Consider the following 24,665-nt stretch of genomic DNA (forward strand, 5'->3'; position numbering starts at 1 on the left):
CAACACACTAGCGATAACCCCAAACACCATTTATATGTTTAAACAAGTGAAAAGTGCTTGTTTGTGTTCTGCATAAGATCTGCTCCTTCAGTCTTCTCTGCCATGGTGTAAGCCATTCCTCTGTGGCCTTGTACCAGGAGAATCTGTGAGAATCACTTCAGCCTTCCATTTAAGCCAATGTGACAGAATCAGGGGTGGCTTTACCAGGAAGGGTGCTTTGTGGCTGACTAGTCACTTGGAAAATAAAACTCCAGAGCTTTGGGTACACTGTAACTGCAATAAGCTAAGCTCCAGCCCTGTTGGTATAGCTTGGAGTTCAACCAAACAGCTTCTAATTCTTCTTTGGTAAGATTTGCTGAAGATTTAGTATAAGACAATGCTCTGTAGTCGCAGAGGGAAGGACATAGTGTCCTTGCAGGCCAGGGAATGGAGATGAAGGAAGGGTGCTTCCTGTTGCCTTCCTTGCCACCCCTGAACAAGGTGGTGGATTTTTTTTTTCCTTCTGTCAGCACAGCCAGTGCCTGACTTGTCTGAGGGGTCCTTGGCTTGAAGCCTCACACAGTGGCCGGAGCTGTGAAGTGCTCTGCCTACGCTGGGTGGCCTTTACTGAGCTGCTGATGTTCGCCTGGGTGGGCCGTGTCCTTGAGGCATCCCCATCTCCATTCCCTATCCCAAACCTTCCCTGGGGGGCTTTCCCCACCCCTGCCGTGCAGACCCAGCCGAGCAGTCGGGACTGGAGGCTCCGGGGCACAGCCGCCTGTCCGCTGCTTCCCGGGATCGCCCGTCTCCTCCCCGCTCCGCTCCCGGCCCGCTGCGCCCGTCACCGCCCCGCCGGGCCGCCGCTGTCCGCGGTGCTGAACCACAACCGCACTGCGCTGCTCGGGGCGGCGGGGGAAGAGACGGCAGCTCCTTCTCCCCACCGCTGAGGGAGGTGAGACTCCCCAGGCGAGGAGGAGATGGGGACACCTCGCTTCCCCGCAGCTCCCTGCTCGGCGGATCGGGATCCATGAGGGGAAAATCGAACGCGGAGGGGGAGAAAAAAGATATTAAATGGAAGGAGCTGCCTGGAATCCAACCAGCCCCTTCCCCAAATCCGAGGGGCAGGCAAGTTTAGATCCCCGTCCAACGGCCCTTCCCGGTGTCATCCTCCCTTTCCACGGCTCAGGCACCGTCTGGCCGGAGCTTAAGTCCCTCCTTTTTGCTCCCCACATCCCGCCCCTCCCCTAATTATGTACAAAACACTTCTTAGAATAAGATGGCCAGGCTGCGGCTCCTCCCTGCTTCCCTCTTCCCCATTCATCCTCTCCAGACCGCTCCAAGCTCCTCCCCCGGCAGCAAGCCCAGCCTCTCGCTTCCCTCCTGGAGCCCTTTTCATTTTTATTTCTAACCCCCTCTCCATTCTCCCTGCTGCCTCTGCTCCTTCCCCCGATGGCTACGAACTGAGCAGCAGAAGAGAGGGGGGGGCGCGGGAATAAGGGAAGGGGGAAGAAAAAAAAAAGGGAAAAAGGGGGAAGAAAAGGTTTTCTTTTTATTTTTTTTGCCTCTGCCCTTAATGCCCGCGATCTGGATCAAGGAAGGGGATTTTCTGTCTGAGCATGAAAAGGACTGCTAGAGCCCCAGGATTTTCACGCCTGCATTATCAGCCCAGCACCCAGTATGCGAGCTGGACACAGAAGCTCTCCCACAAGTTCCTACCGAGCCGAATAAAACCCACGGGCGAGCCGATCTCCGCCAGAGAGGGACATTAGCATCAGGTAAGGCGAGCGCTGCGGCTGCAGCCCAGCATCGGCTCCGCTCCCGCCGGGCTCCTTGGTCCTGTTCGGCCGCGTTGTGTAACGGCCCCTCGGTTCCTCCAAGCCCCCGGCAGCGGGGAGTTACCGGGCGGAGGGATGCACAAGTCCTGCAGCCCGGTTAGCGAGTGTGTGTGGGAGCGCGGGGCCGAGATTCGCCGGTACCGGGAACACTGGGAGCACTGGGAGCACTGGTTCCTACCGGGAAAGGCGCAGCCCCCGGGGGCTGGCCGCGAGTGGGGGTGGGAGGCAGCCAGGATCCATCTGTATTTCGGAGTATCGATACAGCCCGGAGCGGGTGGGGGGGACACAGGGACCCTCCCCAAGGAGATGGTGTCATCGCTGCTTAATCCGCTGCTCGGGTTTCGCGAGTGACAGAAGCAAATCGCGCAGGAAAAGGGAAGTCTGGCGCCTTGGATCCCACATTGGGCTGCTCGCCTCTACTTTCGGGGGGAGGAAGAGATGCCGGGGGGGGAGCGATGCCTGGGGCTGCATCTCACAGCGCAGGGGGTTGGTGCTCTCCAGCTCAGCTGCTTATGAGGCTGGTGCGGAGCGTAACTTTGCTTTTTCCAGTCTGTGGGGGAATGGGGAGCCCGGAGGGCACCTCCGCGCCATTGCATCATCCCCGGGGTCCAGCGTAGCCCGGCTGTTATGATCCGGAGAGAGGAGGCTGCCGGTGTGAGTGTGTGGCTTTGAAGAGTCCCCCCGTGCATTTACTTGCGAGTAGGGAAGGGGAGGGGTTGTCACTTCCCAAATGCAGTCCTCTCTTCATGGAGAGAAGCAAGCGCTGGTAGTCTTAATGTATGGATTTAGCCTTGTGATTGACATCTGCACTAGGTAGGACAGGAGGGTCCTTCATGTTTTACCCTGGCTGCTCATCTGGGTGCAGATTAATTCGTTAATGGCAGTAAAGCTGCTGTCTTAAGAGTTGTAGAGAAGTGTCTGGGGAATGGTGAGAGCAGGAGGTAGTGAGCAAAGGGGAGACGAAGCTTTGGTGTAAGAAATGTGAAAGGGTTATGTATTTTTTTCAATTCCTTATAAAGGAAAAAGATTGATCAGATCTGCGTGTGAGTGACAGACAGACAAACCCGGGCTCTCTCCCTCCCACACACCACACAGACAAGCAGTCGCGCTGTCCCTGGCAGGCATGTACACGCTAAGCACACAGAACACATGCTGCTGAAGTCGCACAAGTCCCCACGCTTCAGCGCAGCATCTTGGTCTCGTTCTTGCACGGATTCAAGGACCTGTTCAAGCTCTGCAGTTCCCCACACTCAGACACATATTTGACCTACACGGGAACACACTGTAGCATGCACAAATAACCACATTGATATTCTTATGATGTGAATCAAACATTCAGATGCTCGTATGAGCATACACACACTGTCTCCTTTGCAGGTCTCTCAGTAGGTGGTTTGTTCCCCAGCATCACCCTCTCCCTCATAGTCAGTTCCAGGGATTGATTCGGGGTTTGTTTGACTCTCAAGCTCTTTGCAACTCAGCAGAAAAAGCTGCTACATTTTGTGTGTCTCCGTCTGTTTTATGGCTCTTTGCACGTTCCCAGGACTCGGTGATGATTTCACTACTGGAAAGGCAGGCAAGCAGCAGGCAGGGACTGGGGGCAGCGGTGGCAATCCCAAATCCATCACACCCTCTCTGATCAAGAGCTGGAGTCTGTGAGTATGGGAAGGGCTCTGCTGGAGCCACACTGCTTCTCTCTGTGTGTGAGCAAAACCACGTATGCGTCTATAGCTAAAACACATACAGTGCCAGGCGCTGCTTCAGTCTTACCCTGCTTCAGAGCAAAACCCTCCCATCCTCTGAGTGCCTACACCCCCGAGCCTTTGCAAGTCCCTTTGGTCAGAAATAGCATCATATGTGTAGGGGGCTGTTGTCACTGGTGTTAGATGTATTTAATTAACGGCCCGCTCTGACCTTCCTCTTCTTCTTCTCTTTCTATGGGGCCTAGTGAGGAGGTTGTGCAAGTGCAAGGGTTAGAATGAGGCTGAAGTCTGTGTTAAAACTTCAGAGGAAGAATGTGTGGGGAATGGGCTTGCTGTAGGAAGAGGGTGTCCCAAAAGAGGTGGTGGAGGGTACTCTGTGTTCCCTCCTCACCTCTGCTGTTTACTATATTAAGAGTATGTGTAAGGCTGATGCTGAACCTTAAGTAGGGATGTGTCTGCCAGGGGACAATCCTCACTGCTGTCTGCAGAACAGAAACGGTTCAAAGCCAAATCTTCCTGCCCTCGCTCCGGCAGAAGCCCCGCTGCCTGCCTGGAGAGCGCTGCTCGGGAAGGCACTGCAGAAACTGGCTCCAGCCCAGACCCGCGCAGCCGTGCCTGCCTCCAGGCGTGGATGTGGGTTTCCAGAGTTTATCCAAGGCTCTCAGCCGACACCCTCGATCCAGCTGACGCAGGGAAGGCAGGAAAATTTCACTGGAGGGGGGAAACGGCTGAAGATGGGAAGCGAGGATGCAGAGCGCCAGGAGAGCCCAAAGCACCGCGTTCGCGGATAGGGAGTAAGGGAGGGATTTCGACCCCACCACCCCCGTTTCCTCCTCCACCGCGCAGCGCTGCGCTCCCGCGGAGGGAGGCGGACGGCACCTCCCTGGCCCAGTAGGGGGCACTGTGGCTCCATGCAGCGCCGGGCGCTCAGCGGCGCGGAGCGGGACCGACTCCCCCCGGCCTCGCGGAGCTGGAGCCAAGCGCTGAAGATAATAATAGTACGGGGGGAGCGGTACATAACAACGGGGCTCTCTTCTCCCAGGGGCCCAGGTGCAGCTGAATGGTCCGGGCCAGATCCTTCCCGACCCGCTGGGGCGTGCGGGAGTGCTGAGGATCTGGCCTAGTGCACGCAGGAATCTTTTACCCGGTGATGAAATGCAGCTACTTCTGGGACAGAGCCCAGCAGCTTTTCCGTGCCAGCCAATACTACAGGGGAAGTGAAAAATCACTTCATGCATTGAAAGTGCAGAGATGAACTTAGTGAGGCAGAATATAAATTACCCAGAGTTAAGTAGCTTGTGCCCTGTGGCTTGATTTACACCATCCCTCTTGCAAAAGTATCATGAGATTTTTAACAGCCACAAGGACCTTGGTCTGTTTGCTTCCAGAGCAGCTTCCCAGAAAAGGAGAATATCCATGCACAGAGATCTGGCTGCTAAACAGACCCATGGATTGTGGTCCTATCCTGTGAGTCTTCCTCTTGCCCGGAAGATGGCTGCCACCCAGAGCAGGATCCTGAGTTACTGCATGGTGCTCAGCTGGGCCAGGATAAGGTGTGTGTGGTAGCCCAGGGTGTTCTTGGATGCTGGGGAGGTTTTTCCTTCCTTGATGCGCCACCTCACTGCTGCGTCCAGCTGACCCTTGGGGATTGGAGCTGGGCTGGACAGGGCTGCAGCAGGCTTATAGCTTGTAATTGGTGCACAGAAAGGAAATGCTATCAAGCAGAGAGGCCTGGGGAATAGGAAATTGGGTATATCTGCTAGGTTCTTGAGTCTGGAGAGAGTCAAACATGGGCAGAGATGGAATAGACAAATGAGGTGACATTCACTGGGGTTTGGGAGTAGGTATAGGATAGCTATTGCTGACTTGACAGGCTGAGCTGTGCTGTTTCAGGGAAGAAGTGCTAGGACTAGTGGGAGGGAAGAATACGAGAAACCGCAGAAATCAGAGGATCAGCTAATTTAGACTGAGTTGAAGATAACTTCAGAGATGCTGGACCAGATCCTAAGTGAAGATGTCATAAACTGGGTATAAACATGTAATTTTGAAAAGGAGCTAAAAGTCAGACCCAGGATTCCTCATGTGGTTGGGTTGGGGAGTTTAATGCAATGTATCTAAGCCTTTGCACCCCCCTGCTCAGTAAGCTGTTTCTTTGCAGCCTTGAGGCAGGACCTGCAACGCATCACAGGAGAGAAAGATGCTTATTTATTTTTGCTATTTGTTCTTCTGAAGTCATGTGCTCTACATCCATTTTATTGTTGCCTACAAGATGCAGCTGACAGAGCTTAGCTATGCACAACGCTGTTGCTGTGCCTGCTGACAGGCCCCTCTGGACCACAGTGCTGAGTGAGTACCACAGTGCTGAGTGAGTACCACAGTGAGAGTGGTACCCATGGCGGCACTGATGCCTCTGCAGCTCTGGCTGTGGCATGCCTCTAAATGTAGACATAGTGTTCTCTAGTGCCTTGGACTCATATGCATGATTCCCTGCTCCTGCTTCAGGAAAACAACTAGTTGCACTGCTGATAGATCACCTCTTACACTGGCAATAGAAATAACAGTAAGTCAGAGCAGCAGCAACTGATTGGAGTAAATAATCTACAACAGCTTCAAATGGTGGCCTGCAGAGGAGGAAAGAGTGAATAGCCTTTGCCAGACTCACACTGTTGTTTCACTGTTTATTTTGGTGATAGAAATGCTGGACAGATGTAGAAATTCAGGTGCCAGGAACACCAGTATGGCTCTCAAGCCCTAGGACAAATTCTCTCTGTGTGTTAGCAGTGGGCACTGTGCAGGGGAATATTGCTATCAGTGACATCTTTCACCCCAGAGGTTCACAAATGATGATAAAGCCAGCTCTGGGCTGACATGTAGCAAGCAATGACACAACAGCTTGCAAACCAAGCTATGAGAGGTTCTCACACGTAAGAGAAGCTCTAGAAAAAACTATTTGCTCCAGGGCTTTTTGCTGGAAATCAGAACAGAATATAGAAGCAGAAGGAGCTCTCACACTCCTATCCATCCTCCCGTACTGCCTGATTTCCAGTAGAGTAGCTCTAGTTCTTCCAGTGTCTTCATGCTTGGAACCTGTCTCACTGCTATCCTAATAGAACGTGTGCTCTTTCACCTGGTGGTTATAGAAGATAAAGCCTGGAGCCTTATGAGAGGTTGTCTTACAGCTTGGACTTTAATATCTATGCATATTACAGCTGAAATATGTTGTACAGTGACTACCCATGAAAAGCTTGGAAGCACTTGCTGTAAATCATCACAGCCTGTCGAAGCCAGTGAGTTAACCGGCTTCATGGTGAGTGAGGATCTCTTTCTTAGGGTTTGATTTAGAGCATGATTTAGAACCTGGCCTCTGCTCTAGACTCTGCTGTGTCCATCATGAATTTGGATGTAGTTTTGGCCAGAATTCCTGAGTCGGCACAACTGATCCCATTTAGCCATCTCTTTAGCCTCCTGGGGCCACGTACGAGGTTGTCAGATACATTGCTAACATTGGGGACCTTCATTGTAATTTATCCTCTGCAGTTGTGAATGCTGCCTCAACAAAGCTGCATGGAAGATGGGGAGGGTGAGCTTTAAAACCTTTGCCTCATGTGGGCAGCACATTCCAGGTGTAACTGCAGGACCAGAGAAATAAATATGAGGAACTTGTTCAATAGTTCAGAGCAATAGATAGAAAATTACAAAGAAATTAAAACTAACAGAGGAAGGATGGAAGGGAATGAGCTGCGACCCAAGGGAAAAGGCTGATGATTCTGGGCAGGCAGAGAGAACCAGAATGAGCAGGTGGACTTGTGGGATCAGTGGAGCAGACAGCAGTGAGGCAGGTACCAGTGCTGGAGCAGCCTGCCTGCTTTCGGCATGTGACTGCTCTGCAAGCAGGTACAGATGGTGAGCGAGTAAGCAAAGCCTTTGGACATATGCTGGGGTACATATGTGGCTATGGGTCTCTCCTGGCTCCCACCACCTCTTTGCCTAGAGAATGAGGACACTAGCTTTATTGCAGACACTTCTCACACTGCTCTATGCTGGCTGAGATTTGCAGTCAAAATCAAGGGTGTGTTTCAAGGCAGCCGGGAAAGCTGAGGATGTACAAGGTGAGACTGAAGAATGCTTCAGAAATGCTGCAAAAGTCCAAGTCAAGAATGAACAGAGGGCAGCATAATGTTTGTGCTGAAGCGGTGAACAGAGATAAAAAAGCAGCAGCGAGGATACATGTAATGTAGCCTTAAGACCAGCAGCTATTTCTAGAATTGCTTATGTCATGTTGTCCAAATTCAGAGTAGCTTCTGCAAAACAACTCCAGGCTTTGCTGTTTTATGCCTGAGAATGCTGATAATGTGTTTATCTGCCATTTCCACACTCCTAAAAGCGAACTGTAAAGTATTAGAAAATGATGGTGGGCTGCTTTACCATATTTTAGGCCAGTGACTAGATAAATCTAATCAGCCAGGGAAAAGGCGCCAGTTCGGATTCTCCCACCATTTGTGTGATTCTAGCTTAAAATAGCCTGATAGGGGTAATCTGAGTTCTCGTAAATATTTTGGTAGAATCCTTTTTGTGCATTTAGAAATATATATGTATCAATCGTTTTATTTGCTTCTTGGGGGAGAAGAGTTAATGTTTAAAGACAGCGATCGGAACTGGATCACTGTTGCTTGGCATATCTGGTAGTGACATGGAGGAAGAAGTGATATGTTTTTGTGATGGAGCTGGATCAGGCCTTGTTAAGACTGGGAAAAACTGGGAAGGGGTCTAACCAAGACAGCAGGACACTGAAGGGATTAAAAGAGCATGGATGAATGCAATCACTCCTGGGATAACCTTTAAGCTGTTTGGGGACGTGCAAAGTCAGTAGCTGTATTGGGATTGTCATGTATAATGCCACTAGGAATCTGAGATCTTGTAGGTAAAACAATGTCTTTATTGAGCCTTTTCACGTTTTTAGTTTTCATGCTACTCTGCAGCAATGGAGTTAGTTATGAATTGTCTGCAAAAATATTTTGCTTGGGATATTAAGATCTGGTACCACATGATTTCCTTGGGTGCCTCCAACTTTCTATGGGCAGGATAAGCTGAGAACATTTCTCACCCTCCATCTCTCCCCCATTTGTGACTGGGTAGCCATTAGATCACTCCCCTTGGTGTGTAGGCCTCACTTCTGCAGAGTATGCAACCCAGTACATGTATATTGCTGAAAGTATATCACATACAGGCTTGCTTTCAAACTTGTGCTCAGGTGTCGCTGGCTCAGTGCTATCATGACTGCAAAGGTCCTGATCCTGCAGTCTGCATCACACAGATGAATTTTTAATTACAGTCCCATGCATATAATGAAACCTGTTTCCAGGATCAAAGTCTAAGCAACAGCAAATTCATATATATGCTGAGTGCAGAGTGAATCATGTTTATTATCTGCCAGAGTTCAGCTGCTTTGTTCTAAAAATGCTGGTCAGGAAGGCAGAAGAAATATTCCCTGGTATATTATAAAGACTAACATATCATCAGAGGGAGAATCAATGGAGATTGATGGCAAATTAGATGGACACTTGAGACGTTAAAAGGAAGGCTGGAAAACAGAAGTGATGTTATAATTGAACCATATTAATATATTTTGAATTGCCTTATAAATACTAACAAGTTAAATAAGGAAAGTCTGGAAATAATAGTTTATTTAGTCTGGGAAAGCTGGGAGTAAGGAGGGACTTCTGAATTCTAGTAAAAAAGTCTATGAAGGTTAGAATAAAAAGTGATCAGATATATCTTAATGCTTTGATGATACAAGAACAAGGGGACACATCAAAATTAAAGGGCACAACTTTTAAAGCAAATTAAAAGGAAATAGTCCTTTTCTTCAATGCATAGTGAAGCTACACAATTCTCTGCTGCAGGATGTCGCCAAGATGAAAGTCTGGTTGGATTTGAAGTGTAAAAGGCTACGTAACTTGGTAGCAATTAATAGCACTCACAGCTCTGCAATCTGGGACAATGGTAATCAGATCTCACGCTTCAAAGCAAAAGCTGACCATCTTCTGGGGTCAGGAAGTACATTCTTTCTCTGCATAGAAAGAAGATAATATGGCTGGCCAGGTAATGTGACTGGATATGGTCGATCCTGTTAGAAGCTAAATCAGCAAGAGATTAGCAAATTGCTTTCTGTGGGTGCTGGATTAAGGTATTATAAAAAGGTTTTCATCAATGCCAGACAGAATATCAATCCAACAATCTCTTCTTCTGTGTCAACTCCCACAAAAGTAATTTCACTGATTACAGTAGATATTGAAGTAGGACATAAAATGGGTGCTTATAAGCAGCAGCAATGACCCTGAGCCACTCGTTTGAGTTTCCTCTATCAGCATTGTGATCTGCAGGACGATTCAGAGCTCAGATGAGCCTGGAGTCTCCTAGTGCTTTATACTGTACAGTCCAGACAGAGGAAAAGAAACAAGGAATGCTGTCCCTCCTGCTCGGTACCAGACGAAGTGCAGCACAAGGCTCAGGAATCAATTCAAATTCTATTAGAGTCAGTGGAAGCATTTCAGTTTTCAGGAACAGGAGGTCTGGCTTGGCCTCAGCAGAATTGGAAAGACTTCGATGGTAAGGTGATGGAACATGTTTAGAAAACAGGACGTTAAATATCACAGTAGGGTATGCTGAATGCTTGTAAAACCAGCCTCCAAGGTGTTTGTAAAATGTCACCCTAAAGAATTTGCTCACGTTTATGGGGGAAGGACGAGACAGAGAGAAATCCTGTGTGCATTAAATCTAGATATTTAACCAAGTTGGCCTGGTAGAAATAACAGTGGAGAGAGCTCAGTTATGGAGCCCATTAGTGTCCAATCTCCCCTCCCCACGTTTGTCCCCATGCACCAGAGGGTCCCTCGGTGCTCGCCCAGGTGGAGGTCCACCTTCTTGTGCTGGGCACAGTCCTACATCCTGTCCATGGTCTTCCACCATCACTGGGGCCTTACTGGTGGGAAGAAGGAGGAACATCCCTTCCTCCATACGCTTTCTTTCTTATCAGCCATTTTTTCCTGTTGCTGAAGACACATTTGGGTGAAGAGAGAACAGGCTGTTGTGTACAGACCGGAGTGTTCAGCTTCTACAGGTGGTGCTTGCTGAGAGCCACTTGGCCAGTGGCCGTAAGCATTTCCAGGTGAGCAGAGAGGAGACTGCTCTTCCATGGTGTCATCTGCACTGAGGCTGAGACAGGTGATAAAACTGGGCTTCCTTCAGAAAGGTGGGAAGGATGAGAAGCTGTTGGCTGTGAGGAAAGCCTCAACAGTAGATGGAATAAAGCTCTGAGAAATGTGTGGCTGGTGGTCGGTGAAGGAGCGGGGAGCTGGCAGGTAGGAATACCAAGTTTACTGGCAAGGCAAGTGTGAATGCCAAGATGAATTGCTACATCAGGACGAACGATTCCTTTGCTGCTTGGATTGCAAACAAGAGTGAGATGTGACCAGCAGGTGCAAATCTGCCGACGAGGTGTTGTGTAGGTGTGATGATTGCTGTGCTTCCAGGCTTGGCTGGAAAGGGGAAGGATGGACAAGGGAGCTTTCATTCTGCAAAATGCATGAGAAAGATGCATGAAAAAGAAAATAGCTGTGAGGTAGGACTGCAGTTTACCTGCATTACTGAACGATTGATTTCTGATGTAAGGAGCAGAGAAGGGAGGGGAATAAAATTTTATAGATGGCAAGAATGGGATCAGAGCTTTAAAATGGCAGTTGTGAGTTAGTATTCTTGAAGGATTAGTTTAAATGTGACTGCAGAGACCAGTGCTAGTTCCTGATTTCCAACCATCTGCATTTAAAAGAGAGAAATGAACCCAGCAGACTGGCCTCAGTGAAAACCTGCTGGGTTTCCCCCTGAGGATCAGAATGGTCACTGCATTTCAAGTACCTGGAAGACTTAAAACACTGACAAGGCTGAAAGGTGAGGCGAGGGTCGAGAGGGAGAATGGATGGCAGGAATAAGTAGATTGTAGACTAAGCTGGATAATTCAGGGTTCTGTAATAAAACTGCGCGGTGACAGAGAGCGAATAAAAGACTGTAGGTATATTATGGTTTACGGAGCACAGGACATATGTGTCTCTAAGGAGGCTGTGATAAGGAGTGGAAGGTAGCAGTGGACCGAGAGCAGTGGCTGTTTTGGGATGCAACAGCACTGTGTGAATAAAGCAGCACTGTAGCAAGATAGTTAATCCCAGTGCTCACTGACATGTTATATGACCTTGGACAGGTCACTCAGGCTGATACCTTTCTGAAAAGCTGAAATGCACAGGACCTGAATTTCTTACAGTCAGTGCTGCGGTCTGAGCCCTCCAGCTCACACCGTGGATGTGAACCACCCAGAGAACTCAGCTTCAAGTCTGGTATGCGGAAAAATGTGGATTTTTCTTTTCTTAAGGATATGGCAACCCGTGCCCTCAGGAAGTACAACCCCCCAAAGACTGGTGTCCAGCAGTGCTGAGTCTTTACATTTCCGGCGCTGGGCAAAAGCAGCACTGGATTGCATCCATCTCTCCTTTACCCCAGCAAAATGGTTCAATGTTTAGCAATCTGGGCTGAATTAATTTCTCTTCTCATTGCCTAAGATCACTAATGAAGTTGGCCTTTTACTGGAATATGTAAGGGAAGAATATGGTAATTGTATCTTGTTTCATTCCGTTGCACACAGATATAGGGCTTTGACTTGCGTAACACACAACGAAGTGTGCAAGCGTACGTGTGCGCACACACGTATGCATTGCGCTTTAGTAAGCCTGAATCAAAACTGCTGTTTCAGTGCAGCATATTAGTCTTTTTACCAACTTCAGCATTTGCAGTAAATAGCAATTAATGATAAAGCTGCTTACGTTAAGAAGAAGACCAAAAGAGGCTGATAAGTCTTTGTTACCAGTAGATTCTCCTGCAGTGCTTCTCGTTACTTTGGTTTCAAGTTTGAAGCCAGAAATCTTGTCCATGGCATATTTTTTTCCCCTCCCTTTCTCTGCTGTTCATCCAAGGGAGCTCTTCTGTAGAGCCTTGAGACCAGTGAATTACAGTCCCCAAACCTATCGTGTCTCAGATAACAGGGACATTGTGATGCTAGGGGCATGACCCTCCCTCGGGTGCCATAATAGAGGTGGACAGAAGGCCTGAGGACAAATACACACTCTGCTGCCCTTGCACAGCATTACTGCTCTTCTGCAGACCTCCATAAATAAGATTTGGAACTGGGGAAATCAACAGGAGAGCTGAGAGACACTCTGGATTTTATTTTTATGTGTAATTTTAAATTTCTAGGCTCTTGAAAGGATGTGAGGGCTGATTTCCAGCTCAGTAATACACTATTTTTGTAGCAAGATGCTCAGGAAGCATTTTCCATGCCCCATGTGTGTGTGGGTTTGATGGTGCAGTATCTTCTGGGACAGTGCCGAAGGACTGTGGAAGATGACAATAAACCACTGGAGGGTTTGTGCTTGCTCATATTGCCCACAACTGATGTTAAGAAAGCAAAATACACCCAGAACTGAGTTTCTTCTTAATGGAAGCTTGTTTCCTCCTGAAGAAACCCCAAAAGCAAACTAATACAAATGCAATGCTTATGACTAAGGAATGCAGGAGCCAATTTCTTTGACGATGTAGAAACACCCAGAGATTCTTAGATGGCTGGCTTCTAGATAGGTGGCTCATTTTCATTCAATCCAGTGGATGAAGGAAGCAAAGCGGGTGATGCTTCCCTGAATACCTCTGGGACAAAGATTGCTGGTCTGTGGCTGGGAGCAGGGTCCTGTGCTTGAGAGATCAGGAGCAGATGCCAGATGCTGTCTGAGGAGCAGGAGCCCTGGTACATGCTGTTCCCATCCTTGCCTGTCTGTGTCTCATCCAAAGAGCATTTTGGTCATTTGAATCAGGGATGGCTGATTGCAGGGAGTTTCGCTTTTAATTTTGCTCAATGTCAGATGGACTTGGACATCATATGTTCCGATTTGCTGTAGGAACCTCAGGCCTGTTTGGTTACATGTTAGAGAATGAAATGAAATAAAAGGAAAGCCAGAGAAGTGAAAAGAGAGAATTCAGAGAAATAGATGGTTAAAACAGATGGTGTGACTGTAGAATAAATTGGCAAAATACGACTATTTCTAATGGAAAAAGTAAAACCAATCTCAAGATTATTTCTTGGGAACTTTTCTCTCATTTTTGATACAAGGGTTTGTTCGTTTATTTTTCTGTAAATCTAGTTGTTTCACTGCAAGTTCTCCTTTGAATGCAGGTTCAGACTAGAAGAGAGCAGAGGACTATGAAAGTCATCAGCTTAAACTCAGACTTTCAGCCTTGCTGTGATCCCTCATGTTGCTATGAAGATCTGACAGGCAGTTATTGTAATTCCTGGTACGGATAGGTGAATAATCACTTTTGGTTTTGGGTTTTTTTGTCAGTTTGAAGCAAAAAAAATGAAGGGGGGAAAAATGAGTTTTAGCTTTCCAAGCATAATTGACATGGGGGGAAGAATGAAAAGACTTTTTTATATGTGGGACTAAAAGGAAAGGAGAATAGAAAATCACTTCTAAACTTTAAATGATACAGAAATGCATAACTTTTTTCTCATAACTGTTTTTCACTTTATTTCCTTCTAGAGGCACTTTGTAAACATTTCAATCTGAAGCATTTAAGTTAAGGAATAACTCAGTCATGTACTTTGATTCTTTTGAATTTTCCCCAATCCATTTTTTGACAGTAACTATCTAACAAATTCAACTTGAATTAATAAACACTGGCAGTCAATCCCCAAGCGCTTTGCTGTGCCTAATTTAACTATGTTTAAAACGTCTTGCATCTTTAGTGCCTATGATTGCAGTTTCCTTTATGCTACACACTGTTACAGACAATTTGTATCTCAAATAACATATACTCAAAGGGTAGGGAGCAGTGGGGGGAAAAAAGGAGAAAGTAAAATGGTTTGTCTGAAGTCTGCGTAAACCAGTAGCAGAAGCATATAGAGAAGACTATAGTCTTGACTTCCATTCCCCTGCTCTCACTAGGCTGTGGATTAATTATGAATCTTTCTCACACATAAGATTTTATTCATACTTCTGCTCCTTCACTTTCTTATTCGCACCTCCGATTCTGTGTTACTCTTCTTTTAATTCAGTGTTCTTTACATTCCAGTTTTACATGCTTTCCTCTTTTCTCCTCCTCTGCTGCTCCCGTAGAAGGTTACTAATGAAGTGGCAAATGTTAATAAGGTGTCTTGGCTGCACCTGTTGTGATGGATAAAGGAGCATGGTGGGTGAAGAAGAATAGCAAGGAGGGATGGAAGACAGTCATCTGAATTGATTTCAGACTCCAGCTGAAGGTATGCAGGAACACAGAGGAATCAGCTGCATGCTTAGAAACCCCAATGCAATGGGAGCAGGAAGTCCAAACTGAATATATAAGCATTCCTGAAAGGTAGGACTTGTATCCTCAGGGATACAGGCACCAAAAGGAGAGCAAAGACTTATAAGACTGGGTGATGTGTATGTGAAGAGGAACCAGCAGATTCCTCCTCTTTGCTGTGACAGGACCTCAGACATGGTTCTCTTGTTCTTGATTTATCTGGATGAGTTTGTGCAGAGGGACTAGAGGCCCCAGTTTACTCACATGTGCATATGCGTATTGAATCAGACAGGGGTTACGGGTGCTCTCTGCGCAGTGGGCATCGCATGCTGGCAGGGATTACACCACCATCTGCTTGGTACAATGCACATCACAGGGTTGGTACCTGAATCTGGGATGTTGCTGCAACTCCTGCTGACTTCAAGTCTTGCAGAATAATATTTTTGTCACTGGAAATTCTGTTGTGTCGTTAATAGACAAATCTGGACAGAAGCTATGGATTTAGTGGGGAGAGGCATTTAAGGGGCAGATAGAAGAAGCTGAAGGATCCATGCTTCAGGCTGATACCTATAGTTCCCTGAGGAACACAGACCAAGCACAAAACAGCTAGTGGGGGAAACTGTGTTGATGCCATGGGAACAAAGACGTGTAGTCTGCAATCCAGGCAGGAGGAGGGAGAGAATGGAGATGTAAATTAGGAGGAAATTTCCTTGAGCTGCTTTGGTCCAAGAATGTTATACTAAGAATAAAATGTCCAAGAATAGCTGTCTGTCATTGTAACAGTCACATTAGACGTGATGGATAACTTCAGGCTATGTGCTCCTGAGCACAGTAGACTCTAAATACCCCTCTTTCTTTAGAAACTCCTTCCAAACACCTTTGATTTCCCAGGGATAAGCCAGCTAGCTGTATTCCTGTTCTGCATTTGATTTCCCACTCACAGAATATTATTCATCTAGCTAGCTATTTATTATCCAATTCCATGGCTGCGGTTGAGGCAAGTCTGTTTATTCCTTTTCCACAGCAGTGTCTCTTTCTCCAGCAGCTCTTACTAGCTGCGAGGTGCCCTGGGGAATGTCAAAGCAGAATTAATTACTCATGACCAGCGATGGAGGTGTTTTTTCAGCTTTGGCTTTGGCCAGCTGATTGCACAAGATCTTTATGGGAGCCAGGCTGTTGAAGAAACAAATGTGACACCTGCTCTGGATTGCTTTCAGACAGAGTCACTCGGGGAGGCTGCAGAGGCATGTAGGATCTATCAAGCAGCAGGGAAAAGCTAGCAATCTAGCCGAAGTCAGCAGTGTGCATGCTTGTGGAAGGGGCTCGTTTCCTTTGGCAGGACACCATGTCAGTGAAACTGCAAACCACAGTTTAGTGTGTTCTGCTCTGTTCCCAGCCTGCAAAGGTGTGAATCTTTCATCATCCACAAGAAAGCCTTCTGTGCATTCATTCTGAATGTCCTCTTTGGAGCAGGAGGAGTTGTGAAGGCACCTGGCACATGCCAAACTGGAAGTCACTCTATCAGCATGCCCATGACTGATGACAGGTTGTGCTGAAGCAGCAGTGTTTGTTTTACGAAGAGCTCTGAATTCTTCCAGACCCTCTTCTTCCCCTTTGTAGAGCCCAGGAGAACATGTGCTGTTCTTCCTGGTCAGTGATTTCCTCCTGGCAATGGAGAAAGGTCAAGTGCCCATGCCAATTCTTCTTGATCTGTCAGCAGCCTTCAAATCCTCTAGTGATGAAGGGCTAATGATTTGCAGCGTCTGGCATGGATGGGCAATCTCTCCCTGCAGGAGCATTCCTTCTTTCTAGACAGAGTCTCTATTGTGGCTTGGGGTGATGAAGCGTTTCCTTCAAGGATTCTTCCAAAGGGGTAATTCAGTGCTCAGCTGTCAGAGTGATGGGGTTACAGTATTAGAATGTGCTGATGACAAGGGATAAGTTCAACTTTCAAGTAAATAATCCACAGTTTTCAAAACATTATCCTCAAATATCGCCTGCCTTCAACTTGTTCCATTGTTGCCTAACACAGAAACAAATTGAGGCACTTTGCTCCTTTCCCACCCCAGAGATGAGGCCATGTGTACAGAAACATAGGCTGAGACAGAGCCATTTGTGGGGTGGGGAGGTGGAAAAATGGGCTTTAATGGAAGTCTCGGGCTCCAGCACTACTCACTGTTAGCAAAAAGCTGTAATCTGTAGTGACAGCCCAGCTGGAGCAAGAGTAGATAACCAGGCACATCTGCATGCAGAAGTGTACGTTGAAGCAGCTGCGTGGGGGAATTCAGATTCCAAACTGCAGTGTCTGCTGTTCGAGGCATATCCCTTTAAGAGGAAAAGCAGACAGGAAAGCTCCCTGCTACTTCAAATAAACCTCCGAAGGCTGGGGATGCTTCTCCTTTCTATTCCCATTGCATAAACCACTGTGCTCACCCCTGCATAGACTGAATGGTGGTTGCCACTAACTCCTCTCTCTGAGGGGAGGTGGCAGACTTGCCATGGAAAGGAGCAGCCTTTGCTTCTTATTTAAACTTGATTTTAGCCTGATGAAAGGGAGGAGAAGGGAAATGTGGTCATGCATAGCCATGCACTGCCTCTTGCTCCATGCACAGCCTTAGATCAGGGCCTTGCTTTTGTGTATGTTCTCTGTATGTACATTTAGAACAGAGTCTGTCCTCTCACGTTAAGCCCTGCAAAAAGGCACCAGCAGCACGCAGCATGCAGACCTCAGCATCGAGACCTGCTGCCCTCCATCTCTTATTGAACTGCAGAGAATGCACAGGAGCCGTTGGGGACATTTTCATCCATGAAATGAAGAATCAATAGAGTTGCCTCGTTACAGGCTCCACACACTGTTCTCTCCTTCCTCCCCTTTGCCACTTGCCTTGCCCTGTGTTTCAACCCACTTTTACCACAGACTCAATGGTGTGAACTCATGGGTAACAATTCCCCTCTCCTATGCAGAGGAGCAAAAATCTGGTTTAAAAGAAGAAAAGGAAAATCAGGTAGACTTCTTTTAACCAGCAGAGAAGTTGGTTTTCTGAGCTGGGGAGGGGAGGGAAGCTGTGCTATGCAGTCGTTGAGCTGACAGAGCTGCTTGGAAAATGGACATGCTATTTCCTTGGGAAAAATGTTGCCTTCTGATTTGTGGTTATGCTTTTAAGCTCCAGTTTGGATGAGAACCATGCTCCCACAAAGCTTTTATGGCCTGAAAATTCAAAAGCAATACTAACTTGAGACCTTCGTTATCTTCTGTTTCTGTGGTGCTGAAGAACTAGAACACTGTAGGAAATGTTGAGCATTGTTTAATGACAACACATAAATAAACAGCAAATATTTTATACAAGATGCAGTATGTTTGAAATATATCAATACAATACAGAATATGTAAAAATGTCAAAATAAATTAATTGAAACAATATAAAAATGTGTTTCTCTCCTCAAAATGAAACGTTCCAGTATGACTGAAATGGAGAGAATCAAAATGATTTGTTTTGACACCTTAGACATCAAAAAGTTTGTCAGAATTGACACGTTCCCATGCAACGTTTCGATTGCAAGAGAGAGGCGTTTTCCTGCTAAGAACTGTGCTGTCACAATTGTGTGACCAGCTCTACTTGCAGTCTATCTAAACAGACAAACATCACAGCCAAGACTCAAACGCTCCAGGTGGTTGGAAGATGGATTTAGCACAGAGCAGAACAGACTCAAAGAAGGAAATAAAGAAAACTCACAGCTAGAGATGATCTTAAACTTGGATACCACACTGCTTTCATGTTTGAGGTGCTCAGACCTGCGTGGTTTCAGACTTTAAACCTAGCAACGACTGAGTTCCTTCAGTGTTCTAACAAATCTGTGCTGCAGGATTGGTGTGCTGATGGAAGACGTTATTTGTGATGGTGCAATGCCAGTGCAGATCCTTAGTATCCCGTGGTATTTTTCAGTTCTTGGCATTGGTTGGGGTCTAGCTATTACCAGTCCTCTCTGTTTGACAGATTAATACTGATAAGTACAAGATGGCTTTATTTTCCACACATCCCTCTGTCTCAGTGGAAATCCCAGGCTTAGGACCTAGGGAATAGGCTGAAATGTAGTGTTTTGGGCAGATTGGCTCTGGGATTCAAGGCTGGTGAAAACTCCTTTGGCTTGGAGTTCTCCCACCTTCATGATACACAGAATTTAAATCTTCTCATTATATAAATGCATTTTCAGGTTAATTTGAGCTTCTAATTCAATATACTATTCCAAATTAAGTGTTAATATGCTATTTGATTATATTTTTGCAATGAGATCCAACCCAAGGCTCATTGACTTCAATAGACCTTCCAACAGAACCTGTGGCTGCAGAGCTTGTCTAAATGTGTGCTTAGAGCAGGAGACCCATGCTCAAGATTCCTGGCTTCTGTTTCAGAAGCTGCAGATAAAATGGTGTTATTACACATTCTGGCTCACATGTCTAGCCTGAATTAAAGTGCCTGTGCATTAATGTGTGTGTAACTTCCACTATATTGGAAGGCAGGGTGATAGAGAGACCTGAGCCCAGGTGTTTTCAGCATCAGACCAGTGTCCTATACACTAAAGGAATCTGTCCTAAATACTTAAGAGATCCCTGTAACACATCTCTAAGTCACTGGACAGCATCTATCAGGTAGTTGCAGGTGTATGAAGCCCATGGCAGTAACCAGTTATCTTCAGCCTGCAGAAGTCTGAGACCTTATGAGGACTCACCTTGTCTCTTGAGTATCCTGGCAGGGCCGTTGCGCAAGGGTCTAAAGCTGCAGGAGCCTGTGTGTCTAAATGCTCAGAGAGATTCTTATGGCCATAGCAAATTCTTCATTCTCTCAATGTGGTAAGAGAGGTGGATGTGCCCAGGGACAGAATTTGCCGTCATCAACAACCTGGGGTCTTTTTTACTTTCCCCTCTTCAGCTGCTTCTGGTTCCCTTGGCTTCATCCAGCGTGAATGGTGGCAGAACCTGGTGCCCATAGGAAGCTCTCAGTTAAATGATGCTTTTCATCCTGGCAGGCAGGGCTGTCATTATCCAAGCAGCAGGAGCTGTACCAGCAGAAGCCATAGCCTGTGGATTTTAACCCGTACTGCTCCTTCAATAGGAGCTGAGGAGCACAAAAGCCCCAGGTTAAGAGCTAAGCTCCTTTCTGAGGGATAAGAAAACCAGGAAGATGAATCATATGTAAGGATTGTTAGGTAACCTCAGCTTCCTAGCATACCAAAATCAACAGCATTAGCTTGCCTATGGAGTGAGATTACTCTGTGTGGCAGTGGTGGTGAAGTCCCTGCCCAAGAATGAATTTCAGAACAACAAAATTGTTGCAAAGAATGTTAGGTGTGGGATAACAGTTGACCTTTAGGATCAAATGTTACGTTATTGCTCTTCAGGGCAGTCGTGGCATTGATTACTTTTTTTTCCTTCAAGCTTGCTGCTTACAGGTCCTAATTGTTGCAATGAAAGCTATTAGAAAGGCAGGTCTGGGACAGGGAATGGAACAGGCATGAAAGCCAAAATACAGGGTTTCTGGACTCTGGCACAGGCCTCTTTGTACTTACTAAGTTTTCAGATTACTCTCTCAAGTCAACAGTAGAGAATAGTCTGATTTTTGTTCGGTTTATTGGGTATAGTTCACAGGTATTTCTTTTTTTCAAAATGCAAGCAGAGCACTAAATGAATTTGGACATTGCAGAAAGCATAAATTACAAAATAAATTTTGGCTCAGTCAAAACATGCTGTTTAAGAAAACACTTCATTTTGATTTTGAATGTATAGTACTCAACATGTAATGAAAAACAAAACACAATCTTGAACCGATCCTTTCCAAACGGAACACTCAACACATTCTGTTCCAAAGAAAAGCTGACTTTATCAAAATGCTTCTTTTTCCCCCCTTTAAATCAACAAATTTCTACCAAGTGTTCTGCCTCTGATGAATTGGCATTTTTCTAACATAAAACGAGCAATCCAAAAAAATCCTAAGCAGCTCCATGGCAAGTCCTAGCTAAATCAGGAATAGTAGCGTGAAGGTGCGTAGGAAGGGTACTGCAAGGAGATGTCGCATTGAGCTGAGACTTAAGAGATTCAGGTTGAATTCCTTAAGCAGTTGGAAAATGATCTGGGACAAGCCATTAATCAAGCCTGTGTCTCAATTCCCATTCTGCAGAATGGGAAAAAACAGCATTTCCCAATCTCCTAGAGCTACTGCAAGGATAAAAACCTATTAACACTTATGAGATTACAGGACTTTGATATGAGGTGTATAAATACTGAGGAAGACAGAGGACAGAGCTGCATTTTTTGGTGTAATTTAAAATGAAATTATGGAGAAGTGGCCTAGCTTGGACAATAATTTAATAATAGTAGGAATAATTTCAAGTTCAGGGCAGTGTTTAATAGAAATCACTGCTCACCACCCACCGTATTTTTTTTTAATAAGCAGCTCAGAAAAGTGCAATTTATCATTATTATTACCATCTATATTCATTCTATCTCTGCCACTTCACAAATGAGAGGAGTTCCTCACAAACATCTCCAAAGCTAGCTCATTATCCAGCCTCCCTATTTAGAACTCTCATTTCTGACAATAGCTATCACAATCTTGCCAACAGTAGGGCTGCTGGTGTGCTGACACCACTGCTCCGAGCCCGCTGAGCAGCATTATCTCACTGTTCCCTTGTGCTCCCCCATCTGTCCCTGGCCATCTGGTGTCCTTGGTCTTCTGATTAGACTGTAAGCTTTTTGGGGCATGGACCACCTTTCTGGTGTCTGTTTGTGCAGCACCTAGCATGATACCTGTTCCAGTCTCACGTTCAGCAGGGCTGTCTTCAGAATGTGGTACTTCACCACGCAAATCAGTGTGTACATGCAGAAGTTCCTTTTAATTTAGTTCCCAGTTCTACTGAGCACTGTTAGATGGATCCTCTTTCTAAGTAGATCCATAAACCTAGTGCCTGTGGATCCTGGATTTCAGAGTGGTGGCTTTGGCACCTTGGCTACTAGATTTACGATGAGGACTACCTGATGTTGTACTTGATGGAGGTTACGTGCCTGCTGCAGTTCTTTGGTTTCAAAGAGCCTCTCATCCTCAACGAAACACCAGTAGTTTATAATTAGCTGAAGTGTGGGGACAAATGAGCTGAAAACAGGTATTTAGTTGTTACCAGTGTGATTTTCACCTCGCTAGAGGCAGGAAGTAAGTCAAGTTTCTGTGCAAAACCTGCTCCCTCTAGGCTGCTGATTGAACTGCATTAATAACAAAGGATTTGTAGGGTGGTTTTGGTTCACTGAATATTCTGACAAGTTGTGAGCACAGTGTTGACAAACTGAAAGGAAAAAAAAACCTTTTCTCCTCTAAGTCAGTTGGGGTCAAAGGAACTATTTTCATCACTGTTCTCACTTAAGAAGCTGGAAAGACAAATCAGAAGGAGAAAGGGGAAAAAAAGTCTGATAGTTTTGAATGGAGATTTGGAAATGTTTCCCCTTGGTGCTCTCACAGCTAAAACACTGACATCTCCCAGTCACTTTTTTTCAGCATGAACAATTTGGCAAAATTTAAGTGAATCCAGGGGTTGTGTTGGTATTTTTGGTGTTTTGTATCCTTTCTCCTTGCTTTTCTTCACCCAGAAATGTTTCAGCAGATGAATATCCCTCAGGTTTGAGCACTCATGCATATTTTAAACTGAACTGGTTAAAGAGTAAGTGGAAATGTAGGCACTGGTCATTGCAGAATAACCCAGGTTTGGGGAGGGAGTCACCCATCACTGCCTCAAATGGAGAAATCCCGCTCCCGTTAAAGAATTGCTTTACAATCATTACAATGTTGCTTGCCAGAGACATCCTGAAAGCCAGAACCACTGCTGACTTGCAGCTCCATCTCTGACTCTAGTCAGTTATCAGCACCTGTAGTTTGAGCTATAGAGACATCTAGATCAGAAGCAGACAAATTCTTTTTTTCCCAGAGCTCAGGTTTACCCACAGAAGTTCTTATGACTTAACAAAACCTTGACAGATTGGCTTCCTGATCCTTTTCCATCCCTGTTCCCTGTTTTTCACTGGCCCTGACACAGAAAAGATGTCCTCAGCTCGACTGGATCACTGACCAGTGTTTCCAAAGGACAGTTAAACTGCTTCATGGGCAGTATCTGTCTCCCAGCACTTTCATAGGCCATCTCTGAATTAGGTGCAGGACATAAGTATTATTGCTCCAGTTGCACTCAGTGACCTAACACAAGTTAAATCCTAAAGGTTTAGGGCAGTAGTTACCTGTCAGCAAGAATGTGAACATACAGTTATCTTAACGAATGGATAGTTGAATAAAATCTAGAAGAGTATCTCCCAGACTTAAAATTAAGGATGCACTTAAGCTGTTTGCTGAAATGAGGTCAGATGATTGTCACTTTACAGGGTCGAGCTCTAAACTAACATAAGCTGTTTCATCTCTCCCTTGACACTTCAGTCTTTTACTAATTTATCAGCATCCTAAAGCAGTGTGTGAAGTTGCTGCAGAACAGAAGTGTTTCAGATACAAATAGCGATTGTTAGCCTCTTCCCTCTGGTAAATGGCAGCAGGCAGAAACCTCTCTCAACCTGCCAAGAAACAAATGTGGGACACAAGAAAGAATTATTGGTGCATGAAGCTTAAAGAGATAGGGGACTTCTTTACTGCAAATAATGTGTTCAGTAATTTCTCTTTCCTGAGTCTGCACTTCTGATAGAAATAGTTTACAACACGAGGAGGAGAAAACAGAAGGGATACGTGCAAAATCAACTTGAATCTAACAGAAAGGATGAATGAAAGGTACAGAGGTTAGAAGAAAGGTAGAAAATCCCAGGAGGCAGGGGAGTAGTGGAGTATTCACGGCAAGTGATGGAGAGTCAGAGCTTTTGCGTTCTGCCTTTCCTTTTTGTAGCAGTGATTTGGGGCTACACAACCTCCCTTGTATGAAACAGACCTTGCAGTACCATTCTGTGCAAAATATATCATTCTGAGCTGTCTCACTGTATAAAAATTACCTTTTAAGTGGCTAAGTAGACACCCAGCTCTATTCCTTTCTTCTTGTTTCAAGAAACAATGGGAGTAACAGCACTTGCCTGCCTTACTAGAGTGCTGAGAGCTTTAATTAATGTCTCTAATTCAATTTGAACTCCTTGGATAAAAGGCACTGCCTTGTGACAGAAAAGGTATTGCCTAAAATAGAATATAATTAACACAGAGATATCAATCACAGTGAAATTAAGTGTACATTCAAATACAACTTGCACTTTACAGAAAGTACTTGCCTATTTTTCCTCCAAGAATCCTGAAGACTCACAAGACAAGGAACATTTAATGTTCCAGGCTGGATTTGTATTAGAATAAAGCCATCTTAAACCACCCAACAAAATAAAAGGGGTTGTAACAGAAACCCCTATTTGCACTGATGGATGTGCCTTCTTGATGGACGATGCTGGAAAACGACTGCAACATGAGTCAGAATCAGTACATCTAACATTTTCTTCTCCCAGTTCTTATTTACTGTGAACTGCAGCCTATGTCTTAGCTCACCCACTGATCATGTTTATTAACAGATGTGCTAATTGCATGATCATGTTTGCTGACATAACCAGAAGGACCCAGATGACTGCATTGCTCTGTAACACTACTGAGTGGAAACGGCCTTTGTAGCTTGTATTTTTGTTAACTGCTGTATTACAAAGCTTGCTGTCACCTCAAGAGGGTTTTCATTCATTGCTTATAGGGCAGGAACATCTAGTGAGTTGAGG

At 45.8% G+C, this 24,665-nt stretch overlaps 1 protein-coding gene across 1 annotated transcript in view; it reads left to right on the plus strand.

Moving 5' to 3' along the window:
- The window catches only part of BRINP1 (BMP/retinoic acid inducible neural specific 1), a 106,893-nt gene that overhangs the window by 18,692 nt on the left and 63,536 nt on the right, over positions 1-24,665 (plus strand). Inside the window, exon 2 of the mRNA XM_065695724.1 lies at positions 1,574-1,754. The gene's annotated coding sequence lies outside the window, so the exon portion shown is untranslated. The remainder of the gene's footprint in view (positions 1-1,573; positions 1,755-24,665) is intronic.

Source organism: Lathamus discolor, chromosome 15, assembly GCF_037157495.1.
Source record: "Lathamus discolor isolate bLatDis1 chromosome 15, bLatDis1.hap1, whole genome shotgun sequence".
NCBI classification, from domain to species: Eukaryota; Metazoa; Chordata; class Aves; order Psittaciformes; family Psittacidae; genus Lathamus; species Lathamus discolor.